Source organism: Halichoerus grypus, chromosome 1 (genome assembly GCF_964656455.1).
Source record: "Halichoerus grypus chromosome 1, mHalGry1.hap1.1, whole genome shotgun sequence".
Taxonomy (NCBI): Eukaryota; Metazoa; Chordata; class Mammalia; order Carnivora; family Phocidae; genus Halichoerus; species Halichoerus grypus.
Genome location: NC_135712.1, coordinates 99,918,144 through 99,931,667, shown reverse-complemented (window position 1 = coordinate 99,931,667; position 13,524 = coordinate 99,918,144). Strand labels below are relative to the sequence as shown.

The following is a 13,524-nucleotide window of genomic DNA, read 5'->3' as shown; positions in this document are numbered from 1 at the left end:
TAGGGACACTAGGCTTGAGATACATAAGTATTTCCTTAAAATCAAGTGGGAAAGCCTCACAATTTACTCAATTCACAGACTTGAGCCAATTCACAGAACTAGACTATGAACTTTGAATCAAATAAATTGTTTGTTCTATTCCGAGTATATGACTTCTAGGTGTGCATCAATACCACCTGCTTTAATTAACACCTTTCCAGACAACAGGATTAGCTGAGAGGAAATTGAGGGCAAGCAGCCATCTTTAAGGATGTTTCACATATCACATCTTCTCATATTCCATTGGCCTGAAATACTATCATGGCAATATGTCACTGCTCAGGAAATTGAGGATGTAATCTGTAGCTGAGAAGCTATATGCCTATTCAAACTTCAAGAATTCTATTACTAAAAACAAAAAAGGAAAATGAGTAATGAATGAAATGAAATGAATGAAAAATAGTATCTGTTAAATCTTTTTAAAAATCTTTTTAAAAATATTTATTTATTTGAGAGAGAGAGAGAGAAAATGACAGCTGGGGGAGTTGTAGAGGGAGAGGGGATGAGAGACTCTCAAGCAGACTCCACAATGAACATAAATCTGAGACTGTGACCTGAACCAAAACCAAGAGTTGGATGCCTAACCAACTCAGCCACCCGGGTGCCCTTCTGTTAAATCTTTAATAGTGCTACCCTTCCTTTTCATTTTACTTCTTTATTTTTTTATTTACATTAACGTAGCTTAACAACTTTCTTTGTAGAATACTACTAATCACTGCCTACTTGATATAACAAATATATTCAGAATCCTGAATCATAAATCTTGAATAATACAGATTCTTTGCAAACACATTAGGCAAAGACTATGATGAATTTTTGGAGATAAAGTATATCTCAGTAAATATCAAAGTTGAACTTATAGTACCAGTTTTTCTAATCACAATGATAGATAATAGAAATCACTAACAAGAGATAATTGAACACTTCTCCAAGAATTAAATGGCAGATTACGCCAGTGCTGCTGAAGGGCCCTGGAATGGGAGGCCACTAGAGGCTTTGGCAGTGCATCCAGGGCCTGGGTAGGGGCTGCAGCTGAGGCTGTAGAGCTCACAGAGGCCAGGCCGAGGACAAGGAGTAGATCCCCATCACCAAGCTGGGACACCTGGTTAAGAACATGAAGATCAAGTCCCTGGAGGAGATCTATTTCTTCTCTCTGCCTCTCAAGGAATCTGAGATCATTGACTTTTTCCTGGAGATATCCCTCAAGGATAAAGTTTTGAAAGTTCTACCTATGCAAAAGCAGACCCAGGCTGGCATTTGTTGCCATCAGAGATGACAATGGACACATTGGTCTGGGTGTTAAGTGTCCCAGGGAGGTAGCCACTGCCATCCCTGGGGCCATTATCCTGGCCAAGCTTTCCATCACCCTGTGCAGCGAGGCTACTGTGGTAACAAGATCCCTTGCAAGGTGACCCGCCACTGTGGTTCTGTGTTGGTGCACCTCATCCTTGCCCCAGAGGCACTGGCATTGTCCAAGAAGCTACCGATGATGGACAGTATTGACAACTGCTACATTTCAGCCAAGGGCTATACTGCCACCCTGGGCAATTACACCAAGGCCACTTTTGATGCCATTTCCAAGACTTACAGCTATCTCATCCCTCACCTCTGGAAGGAGACTGTGTTCACCAAGGGCCCGCATCAGGAATTCACTGGCCATCTTGTAAAGACCCACACCAGAGTTTCTGTGCAGAGGACTCAGGCTCCAACTCTGGCCACCACATAGTTTTATACAAGAAAAATAAAGTAAAGCCTATTTAAAAAAAATAGATAATTGAACAAAATGATGTTTTTGAATTAAATATCATACTTTAATTCATGGTTCTGAATAAATAATTGTGAAAATTTAAAAATATGATAATGATCCAAAAACACACATGGGATGAAGCTAATGCAGAAGTACAAAATTATGAAAACAAAGAATTAAGTGTTCAGGATAAGAACTTAAGAGAAAACAGCAAAATAAAAAAGATCAGTATAAACTTTGGTGTTCTATTATAAAGCATTTCCTTCAGCATGCTGTTATTTCAGTCAACTTCTAAAAACAAAATAAAAGCTATTCAATTTGTTATTCTAACATGTATTTCAAAATTCAATACATTTCTAATATACATTTCAAAATTTTCTAAAATGTATTTCAAAATTCACATGCCCAAACTTGAGCTCTAGCCTTGTCATCATCATTTCAATAAAAGTTAACTCGAGGCTTCTAATCACTCATGACAAATATTTGGGCAGCCAACTTGATTTCTCTTTTCCATCTCCTCTATCACTGATCCATAGACAACATTTTTTCTCTGACTTCAGAATAAGTCTGAAATCTGATCACTTATCAATACTTCCACAGTACTAAAATGGAACAAATTACCCATATGATTAATACCATGAATGATTCAAATGAATATGCTGAATGTGAGAACATGAAAGCAGAACAGTACACATGGTACAATTCTATTTATAAGATGTCCTAAAACTAGTCTATGGTTTAAAAAAAAAAAAAAAAGGTTTTCTCTGGCTGGGATATTGACTGAGAAGGGATATGACAGAAATTTCTAATGGGAATTTTCTATTGGAAATTTTTCTAATGGAATTTTTCTATTGATAGGTATATAGCTTAGCCAGGTATATGCATTATTAAAAATTCATTGAATTTTACTATTAAAATGTGTTCACTCACTAAATGCAAATTTTACATAACACAATGGGAACAAGTATTTAATTTCCAAGTTTGCTTTTCACATCAGTATGGGTAAAAAATCCTAAAACTATTTGTTATGCTAGGCTTAAACAAATGAATAAATATAGTGAGGATAATAAAAGTTGTATTTCTCAATGTGGTGCAAGGAGTTAAAGATATGGAAAGTTAAAATGCTAGAATGAAACTTGGGTTGTTGCATTGAATTGGAGATATCATTATAGATATATACACACACACACACACACACACATATACATATATATGTTATATCCGCACATACATCTATATATCTCCTCCTATATCTGTTTATGCAAAAGACCCTAAAGCAATGCTACACCAGTGACAATGAGCATATGTAGCATCCAGCTCTTGGTTTCTAAATAAAATTCTCCACTAAATAAACCAAGGGAAATAGTTGGTTTCAGGGTGTGGCTGGAAAAGTAGAAGATAAACCTAGTACTTATTTTGACACTGGAAAGTAAAGAAGTAATTAAAGAATTATAGGACCATGTCAAAAGGACACACAAAACTTAAAGAGGCTTCCACTGGCCAAATGTGGGACAAGTCAAGCATCAAAATAAATAAAAATAATCCATTGAATGAAATGAAAATTCATAAAATCATACTGATATATTAAATATCACAAAAAAAGCTCTTTATTAGAATGGAGGCTGAAGAATGTAGTAGGAATGTTGAAACTGGAAAATCATCAATGGATGTTAAACTATTCATTGAAATTTTGATAAGAGAATATTGAAGTATTTTCATAGTTTTTCCCAAGAAATGTTAATTAGAAAAAGAAAAATAGTATTTACAGAGAAACCTGACAGGTACAACTTCCAGTGATTAATATTTAATATCACCAATACTGCAAAATCTTGTGCTTTCTGAAATAATGCACTGAAGAGGACATTATATTATTTAAGTGGTAATCCCACCCCATATACATAACCTAAATAGAGTCATGGAGAAACATCAGAAGTACACAAAGTAAGGGGCATTCTACTAAAATAACCTACATTCTTAAAAAACATATATTTTTAAAGATTTGATTTATTCACTTATTTGAGAGAGAGAGAGTGCACCTGAGTGGGGGGAGGAGCAGAGGGAGAGGGACAAGCAGACTCTGTGCTGAGTGTGGAGCCTGATGTGGGGCTCAACCTCATGACCCAGAGATCATGACCTGAGCTGAAATCAAGAGTCAGATGCATAACCGGCTGAGCCACCCAGGCGCCCCTTAAAAAATATTAAGAGAGAATGACAAACATTTATCAAAGTTCTCCAATGTAGTCTTGTGCCCCCCAGTTTTCCCTAATATCTCCTGTTCTGGACTATAAAAGGGGGGTTCAATAACTTCAATTAGATAAACAATATGGCATATCCACTCTGACACAAACATATATAAGTGCCACCTAATAGAATATATTACCCAGTTTAGCTGATAAAGACATTGATATCTAACAAGTTCCTTGAAAGTATTTCAGGTGAATAATTAAAAAAAATCAATCTTTACTGGGTAATACTTAAAGCAACAAAGGTATACACCAAAGAACATTTAATATTTATTCATTTCTCCTACTTCTTTATTCAATTTGACTCATTTAATAATAGTTAAGCAGATGTGCTTCCTTAATCTTGGAAATCTTGCAGGCATATTCAGGAGTAATCTTTTTGTTAGTTTTAAAATTTATTAATATGTTTTGGTAGTTAATGCCACAGTATTGAATACATCATGGTGACCACAATAAAACCACAATGGAAACCTGCTGTTCTTCAGGGAACATGATGTGGTTTTACTGTGGCTTGGTAACAAGTGACAAAGAATAAACAAATCTGAAATAAATCAATCACCAGTAACATTTTTTTTTCACTTGACTGAGCTTTTGTCAATGTCACAAAATTGCAGAACATTGGAGACTTGGACTGCATAAAGCTGTAAGCATTCAGTTCCTCTTTTGTGATTTTTTTTCCCACCTCATTTTGTTGTATTTAAATGGGCTTTGTTTCAGTTTCTAGCTGGTGGGTATCCTACAGGAGTGAAATTCTGATACGATGTTTTCAAAAGACTTAAAACAGCTTCAGTGATTATTTAGGCTTAGCAGCTTGTGAGATAATAAGTTGAAGTTTATCACTGCCAGCATTTCAAATGAGTGAAGATCATTTAGGAGTGAAGAGGTCAGTAATTCAGAATGTTCTATTTCAGTTGGAGAAGAAAAGTAGATAGCAAAGGGAGTCCCTGTAGGCTCTGTCATCAGGCACAAAGCACAGGATGGAAATTAGGAAGGCTGCAAATCTAAGAAGCAGTAGCATTTCCAAGAAGAGAGAAATAAAATAGAAATAAGATGTTGGTAGAAAGGATACCATTTAGAGGTACCCAGGAGAAATCATCCTGGAGTTTTGAGTGATGATCCTTTCATGAACTGCAGGAGGTTGAGTAATACACCTTCATTTGCCATTGTAACCATAACCATAATTACTAGCCTACCTGCATTTCTCATTCCAATGAGAGAAAAGAAGTTTAAATTATTTTTGGTAGTTATTTTCCTAAATGTTCCAAGGTAATCAAAGAATCTGTATCAGTGATTCTTTCTGTAATAGGCCAGAATAAGTATTCCATTTTGAATGCATATATTAAAGTTTGCTAATTTAATTTTGTTTTTGGCAAGAAAAGTTGAGAAAGTCCTTCCTGAGAAAATGGCAATTCAATACCAACTGGTAGTATTTCCTCCCTGTCTTCTCCCATGCTATCGAGATCATTTGAAGATAAAACAAGGGTTTACCACTAATTTGGGAATTAATAAAAGCACTGTCTCAAAGATGTTCTTGTTCTTAGGATAGGGGAAAAAAAAGGAGAGAGAGACACAAAGAGAAATAATTATGAGTTGGAGAAACATCAGCCAATGTATTATATTTTATGCTTTAAATTATCTTAAGTAGTTTTGATTTGTCTGTTCAACACTTAAATATAGTCCTATCAAATTATTTTATTATCCATAACTTCTTCCAACTAAGAATAGGTAACTTTCGCATGAATTAGCATTTTACAACATATATACACTCAAGAGTAACATTAATCAGACTCATCATTAAAATAATATATGTATTATTTCCTTTGAATTGTTTGGTTTTAAAGATTGTATTTGTCGTAGATGTAGAATCATAATTTGTACGGGTAACCTCCACACAGTTCCTGTTTGTCCACCTGAAATAATTATTGATTTCATAATACATTTTCTGTAAAGACAAAGCCACATTTCAGTTAACACAAGTCATTCTGGGTTTTAGAAAACAGATCTGGGGAAATTCTCTCATGATCACCTTATTTTCTTTCTGATTACTGTGGATAAAAGACTAACAGTGAAGAGTTTTAATTGAAGAATCATTGGAGAAGGGTATAGCAATAGTCATTAGAAGTACCTAAGAAGATAGGGTGAGATAACCTGAGTTAAACTATAACATACATTTATGCCAATTTGCTAGGCTCTAGAGGATTTGAAAATCAATGACTTTTATTTATTAAAGGCACTAGGTGAGCACTGTGAATTGTGTAAGACTGTTGAATCACAGACCTGTACCTCTGAAACAAATAATACATTATATGTTAAAAAAAAAAAAAAAAAGAAGAAGAAGAAGATAGCAGGAAGGGAAAAATGAAGGGGGTGGAAATCGGAGGGGGAGACGAACCATGAGAGACTATGGACTCTGAGGAACAAACTGAGGGTTCTAGAGGGGAGGTGGGTGGGGGGATTGGTTAGCCTGGTGATGGGTATTAAAGAGGGCACGTACTGAATGGAGCACTGGGTGTTATACGCAAACAATGAATCACTACATCACAAACTAATGATGTAATGTATGGTGATTAACATAACATAATAAAATAAATCACTGATCTGTAAAAAAAAAAGGCACTAGGAAATCTATGATTATTCTGCAAATAGGTCATGATAACTCTGGTATAAATACAGGCATAATAGTTTGTATTTTCATGGATTAACCCCTCCGAAAAAAATTTTATGGTATTTGTCTGATTTATCTCACTTAGCATATTGCCTGAGCATATTCTATGTTCACAAATGGCAGGATTTCCTTTCTTGTATTTGAGTAATATCCCATTGTATATGTTTACCACTACTTTTTTATCCATTCCTCCACTGACAGACATTTAGGTTGTTTGGTTATTGTGAATAATGCTGCAGTGAACATGGAAGTGCAGATCTCTCTTTGAACTCTTCATTTCCCTTGCATATATACCTGGAAATGGAATTGCTAGTTCATACAATTCAATAATAAAAAGTTAAGAATTTTACAATCTAAAAAACTTGATTATTTAAAATAGTAGAGATATGGAAAGGAATATACATATACATTTTCACCATTGTGTTCAGAGGAAAACTTCAGGTTATGTAAAGAAAAAATATGGTTTTCTTCTAAACACAGGAATATACATATACACACTCATGTGTCTGTGTATATTTGTGTGTGTGTATATTTATTTACCTTTCAACCTGAATATATGCATGGACACATGAGTATATATACACCTGAGTGTATATATTGTACATGCATGTATAAATGTTATTTTTAATTTAAATATTTGATTTGTAATGTATCTTAGAGATTTTTATCTAAATTCTGAAATAGTAGTTTGCTATTTGCATATATGGTATGTTAGTATTAGGGATCACAGCTAAACTAATAGACAAATCATTTAATGAAGTGTTCAATTAATCAGTCCTAATTACTTCCAATTAACACTAATGAAATTAGGGTTATATAAAGAAGAAATATTATACAGTAATAAGTGTTAATATGAATGGCTGAGTACTTAATGTTTCACATTTTTTATATAAATGTTTTGCTAAACTGGGCACAGTAAAACATAAACCATCTTTTTCTTTACTATGATCATTGTGGGAAAAAAAAGAAATTTTTAAAATTTTGTCTTTTAGAAAAAGTTGTTTATTGTATCTTTGTATACCTACATAGAGATAGCTATGTAAATGTTACTTCTATACCTATCATCTTCACATCACTTTGAGCCACATTTTATTTATTTTTTTAAATTTTTTATTGTTCTGTTAATCACCATACATTACATCATTAGTTTTTGATGTAGTGTTCCATGATTCATTGTTTGCGTATAACACCCAGTGCTCCATGCAGTACGTGCCCTCCTTAATACCCATCACCAGGCTAACCCATCCCCTCACCTCCCTCCCCTCTAGAACCCTCAGTTTATTTTCAGAGTCCATCATCTCTCATGGTTCATCTCCCCCTCCGATTTCCCCCCCTTCATTCTTCCCTTCCTGCTATCTTCTTCTTCTTCTTTTTTTTTTTTTTAAACATATATTGTATTATTTGTTTCAGAGGTACAGATCTGTGATTCAACAGTCTTCCACAATTCACAGCGCTCACCATAGCACGTACCCTCCCCAACTTTGAGCCACATTTTAATCAGGCCATTGCTGCAGGAACCAGCAATTTGCGTGAATGCACTGGTCATTTTTCTCAGTCCACATTGTATCTCTTGCTTAATTTTCCCCAGTATTTGTCTGCCATTACTACATGCTTTACTTATAAGACTTGCTCAGCCATTCTAGTTCATGCACAAACTTGGAAAGGTAAAGTAGTTCATAGCTCCTGGAAGAACCCTTGATGATTTGAAAATAGAAGTCTGTGGATGAATACTTTTCTGTTTCTGTTAAAAATCCTGAGGCTCAGTTGGTACAGCCACTTAAGGTACTTCCAGGGGATTCATGTCCTTCAGGTTTCAACCAGAGAAGTAGAATCATTAGGAAATAGATGGATGGGTGGATGGATGGATGGATAGATAGATTTTTAGCAAGGAGTTGGCCTATGCAATTGAAGGAGGCTTGCTAGGCAATTCCAAAATCCATAGGCAGGCCATCAGGAAGGGCAAGCTGGAACTTCCCAGTCAGGAGCTGAACTGCTGCCCATAGATGAAATTTCTTCTTCAAGGAAGGCTCAGCTCTGTTCTTAAGGCCTTTCAACTGACTGAATCAAGCCCACCCAGATTATCTAATACCCCTTACTTAGAGTCAAGGGATTACTTAAAGTCAATTTTTATCATGGGGCACCTGAGTGACTCAGTCAGTTAAGCATCCTACTCTTGATTTGGGCTCAGGTTGTGATCTCAGGGTCGTGGAATCCAGCCTGAAGTCAGGCTCCACACTCAGTGGGGAGTCTGCTTGAGATGCTCTCTCTTTCTCTCCCTCTGCTCCCCGTTCACCACACTTGTGCGCACTCTCTCTCTCTCTCTCAAAAATAAATAAATAAATAAAAATTCAACTTTTTTAAGATTTATTTATTTGGGGAGAGAGTAGAAGGGGGAGGGTCAGATGGAGAGAGAATCTTAAGCAGACTTCATGGTGAGTATGGAGCCTGGCACAGGGCTCAATCCCATGACCCTGAGATCATGACCTGAGCTGAAACCTTGAGTTGGACATTTAAACAACAGTATCACCCTGGTGCCTCCCCCGCCAAAAAAAATTCCATTTTAATCACACCTACAAAATATCTTCACAGCAAAAATTAAATTGATGTATGATTAAATAACTTAGGACTGTGGTCTGGCCAAGTCAGCATATCAAATAGCCCCTCATAGGGTTTGAGCCTTATTTGTCCAAAATAGAAACCAGCACAATAACACATCCTTGGTTTGACTTTACTGTTTTACTCCTCCCTGACACCCTTGTCCTTGTCCCAAGGAGAACATCTTCACATAAACTACCTGCATGCTAACCCTTATTGTAAGCTCTATTTTGGAAGATAGACAATTTATATGAGATAATTGGTATCATAGTGGCCTTAGAAAGCAGACACTCAATATGGCATTCTGGTGAGATATCACCCACAGGACAGATAGCAATAAGGACTCCATTGATGTTAACAGTAGAGGTAATAATAACCCCTGGAAGGCAGAAGAATTATCATTACTAAGAACCTCACTGGTGGAACATTTTGATGAGATGTGTATTAGTTTCTTGTGGCTGTCATAACAAATTACCACAAACAAGGTTATTCTTTATTCTCTCACAGTTCAGAGGCCAGGAGTCTGAAAACAGGAGTGGCAAGACTATGCTTCCTCCAGGGGCTTTAAGAGAGAATCTGTCTCATGTCTCTCTTCTAGATTCTGGTGGCTACTTCCAGAATGCAACAAGGTAGACTGTGAAACTTTGGCTTATACTGTAGGGATTATACTTGAACATTTTGAGACAGTGGACATTGTAAGGACTTGGGTTGATGGCTTGAGATTAATTTTAGTAGTCCTAAAAGAAAATGATAGGCTCACTTTAGCAAACTATCAATGGCACATTATGAATGTCAGAATAACATCATGGGAACATTTTAAGAAACTTGTTACCTACAACTGCAAGGCAGACTATGCTGAAAAATCAGGGTGAAATTTAATTTTAGTGGTGACAGAGTTTCAAAGGACACCAAATGCACATCTTTAGAGATCTATGCCAAAATCGGGACACAGATAGGGATAGAGTAGAGTGCTGGTATATATGATAGTGAAATTTGTGTCAACATAGCTGAGAATCTTGAACTCCCGGTATTTCCACCCAAGGGAAACAGCTCCTTCCTTGTTATGAGATAACAGTTTTCTCTTACCTGGAAACCATGCAGAAATCCCACTTGAGGCAATTGTCACAAAGATGCTCTATGTCTGCCTCAACATTTCAATTTCTAGGCTTATCTTCATTTTGTCTTAAAACCAATACACAGACTAAGGTTGCTACAAAGATTAATTTGGGAACAACTTCAACTTTATTAGGTTCCCAGGAAAGGCTCAAAAGAAACATTTCTTCTAGATAATAATAAATGTATTGGTAAGAATACATGAGAATATTTAAGAAGCTCAAGGAGGCTAGAGTTGACAGTAGAAACTGATTTACCTTGGTGTTCCAATTACCATGGTATTGCCATGGAAATAGTTTACTGTGTACTGGTGGTATGATAGTATTCTCAAAAACCAGAGGCTAAGACTGGCACTCCATGGTAAGAGGCAAGATGGAAATTACCAAAATAGATTCTAAGTTAGAGTGGTAACCAGTCCTGACCTGTATGTTTCCAGAAGTGAATGAGCAACTAGTTTATTTAGTCTATCACAAGACACATCAACCTACTATGCTATCATAGAAAAATCTGGTAAAGATACTATTTCAGTCAATGGTAGCTGAGTTGATAAAATTATAATCTGTAAAAATTGACCATAAATTGCTATTCAATTTGAAATTGTTTACTGACTCTGTGTGTGTATGTGTTTGTGTATATATATATATTTTATTTTTCATGCTGAAGGTTGTAGGGATGAGACCAGATATAGAGAGGTATTCTGGCAAACTAATATGTAATACAATTCTGAAGACTTTGTACATTTTGCACTTTGTATGATTTCTGAAGACTAGAGTGACTTATTCTATATCTCTTCTCACAGTTCCCCAAGGAGTTGGCTGACATCTGTAACTGAACCCATAAATCTTCTGTGGGTTTAGCTGCTGGCTTTTTAAGGAAAAAAAATTGCTGATAGAGGAATTTATTTGCTCAAAATTTACAAGTAAAGAAATCAAACATTTCAATGCTTTAACTTTGTAAATTTAGAGGAGGATTATTGCTGATAAAAGTATCTTTTCCTAAATTTATAATGTATCTTAATCGAGTTTTCAGTTCTTCCTCAAAAATATGAGGCACATTCAAAGAAAAAAAGTCTAACTATAATTTCCTGAAAAAATTTCCTATGAATGGATGCAATTATGCATACTTTAATGAAAATTACCTAAGCTTTCAGTAAACACTGACAATTTTCATATTTGAAAACAATCTATATTGCATGGCATGTTAATTTTCATCATTAATGAGAAGAGTATTATACTCTAATTAATTTTGTAATTAAAAGAATGGTATTTAAAATGTCAAATAATCTAAAAACATGAAATGCAGATTTTAAACAGAATATATTATCATAATGCAAGTCATTATTAACATAAATTAAGTGGATTTTTTGATGTTTATTTAAAGTAGGTGCTTTAGTTGTTGAAAAGAATATTCTCTATAGGGATAGACAGGATTTTATGAAATGGTTCAGGAAAATCAAAGGTAAGGGCATTAATGTTTTCTCCTAAAAGATATGCCTCTCAGGATTATACTAGTTGCTTATTCTGAGTAGGTTTATGACTTGCTCCTATGATTCTGGGCTCTTCTAGTCTACAGGTCTTAGTGACCAAGGGATGATGCCACAAGAGCACACTGGTAACTGCCCCATTGCAGCCAGTGCTCCTCACTGGGTCATTGGAAACAGGGTAAAATCTATATGTGGTGACTGATGGTGACTATGAAAAAGAAAGAGGATTGGTTTATCCAATAAAGGCCTAAATGAAATTTATAATTATGACACATTTGGAATACTTCATAGTATCCCTATGCTTAGAGGCAATGATTATCAGGAGGCAGAAGGCATCCCTCACCTAACACAGGCAGGGCCACCAAAGTTTTGTATGTTATCCTTATGTAAGAAAAACATTATCTTCCTTCTCATTATAATATTACATAGGGTTTGATAGTAAGAATGAGAAAGAAAATGAGCAGTGCCATCAGTTAGTGATTCTGGACTCTGACAGCAATGGCTTCATGATATTATCTCCTGGACTCAGTAGCAAATTGCAGTCTTGTGTTTCTCTCACTGGAAAGGGAATGGATCAATATTTTTGTTGGTTTGAAGAAAAGTTGCAATGCTCAATGAAACAATTTTCTGGGTTTGGATGTATTAAGAGATAGTTTGAATGCACAGTGGCCCCAGGGTGCAACCTAGGGCAACTTCTTTTTCTTTTTTCTTTTCTTTTTTAAAAACATTCCCTTCCAATGCAGGACCTTTTTTTCCCCCTCTACTTTGTGTGATTTTTTTTTTTAATTAAAGACTTTATTTATTTATTTATTTGAGAGAGCAAGAGAGGGAGAGAGCACTAGCAGGGGGGTGAAGCAGAGGGAGAGGGAGAAGCAGACATTGAGCAGGGAGCTCAATGCAGGACTCAGTCCCAGGACCCAGGGATCATGACCTGAGCCAAAGGTAGATGCTTAACTGACTGAGCCACCCAGGTGCCTCTACTTTGTGTGAATCTTACGATAAGATAACTATGGGATACCAAACTCAAAAATATATGTGTGGGCCAGATTGGGCTACTTTCAGGCTCTCACTAGGAATATAAATGGTGACCAGAATATTTGAGAGAATAATCTAATTTACTAAATAGAAGATCTAAGATTTCCTGCTGTGTTTGAAAGCCTGGGTCTTTCCGGTTTCCTGGTCTTACTTCGGGTTCCTTCAATCCTGTGACTGTATATGCTATTTCTGTTGAGTTTTTAGTTTTGTTTGTGGAGCTGAATATTTCCCTAATTTTGGTCCTTAGTTAAAAACTATTAGCTCTGATTTTCATAATCAGGAAGAAAAAGAAAAATGATTATAGGCATAAAAACTGAAAAAACTTTTAAAACATTTATCATTTTACATTCCTTTTAGTGTAGTATAAAATATAAAATTATAATTAATATATCATAATATTATTTCAAGGATATTATTGCTTAGAATAAGGCTAAGTAAAAACAAAATTAGTACTATTCAAGGAAAGTTAAAAAAATTATTAAATAATATACCAGTATGACAAAAAAATACTTGTTAAAAGTGATTAAATAGGGGTGCCTGGGTGGCTCAGTCAGTTAAGTGTCTACCTTCAGCTCAGGTCATTATCCAAGGGTCCTGGGATCAA

The 13,524-nt window shown here is 35.5% G+C and overlaps 1 long non-coding RNA gene and 1 pseudogene across 1 annotated transcript in view; both read left to right on the top strand.

Annotated features, from left to right (window-relative positions):
• Positions 1 to 13,524, top strand: part of LOC118523444 (uncharacterized) — a 657,240-nt gene that overhangs the window by 596,935 nt on the left and 46,781 nt on the right. The window lies entirely within an intron of this gene.
• LOC118523445 (small ribosomal subunit protein uS5-like) lies at positions 979 to 1,765 on the top strand (annotated as a pseudogene).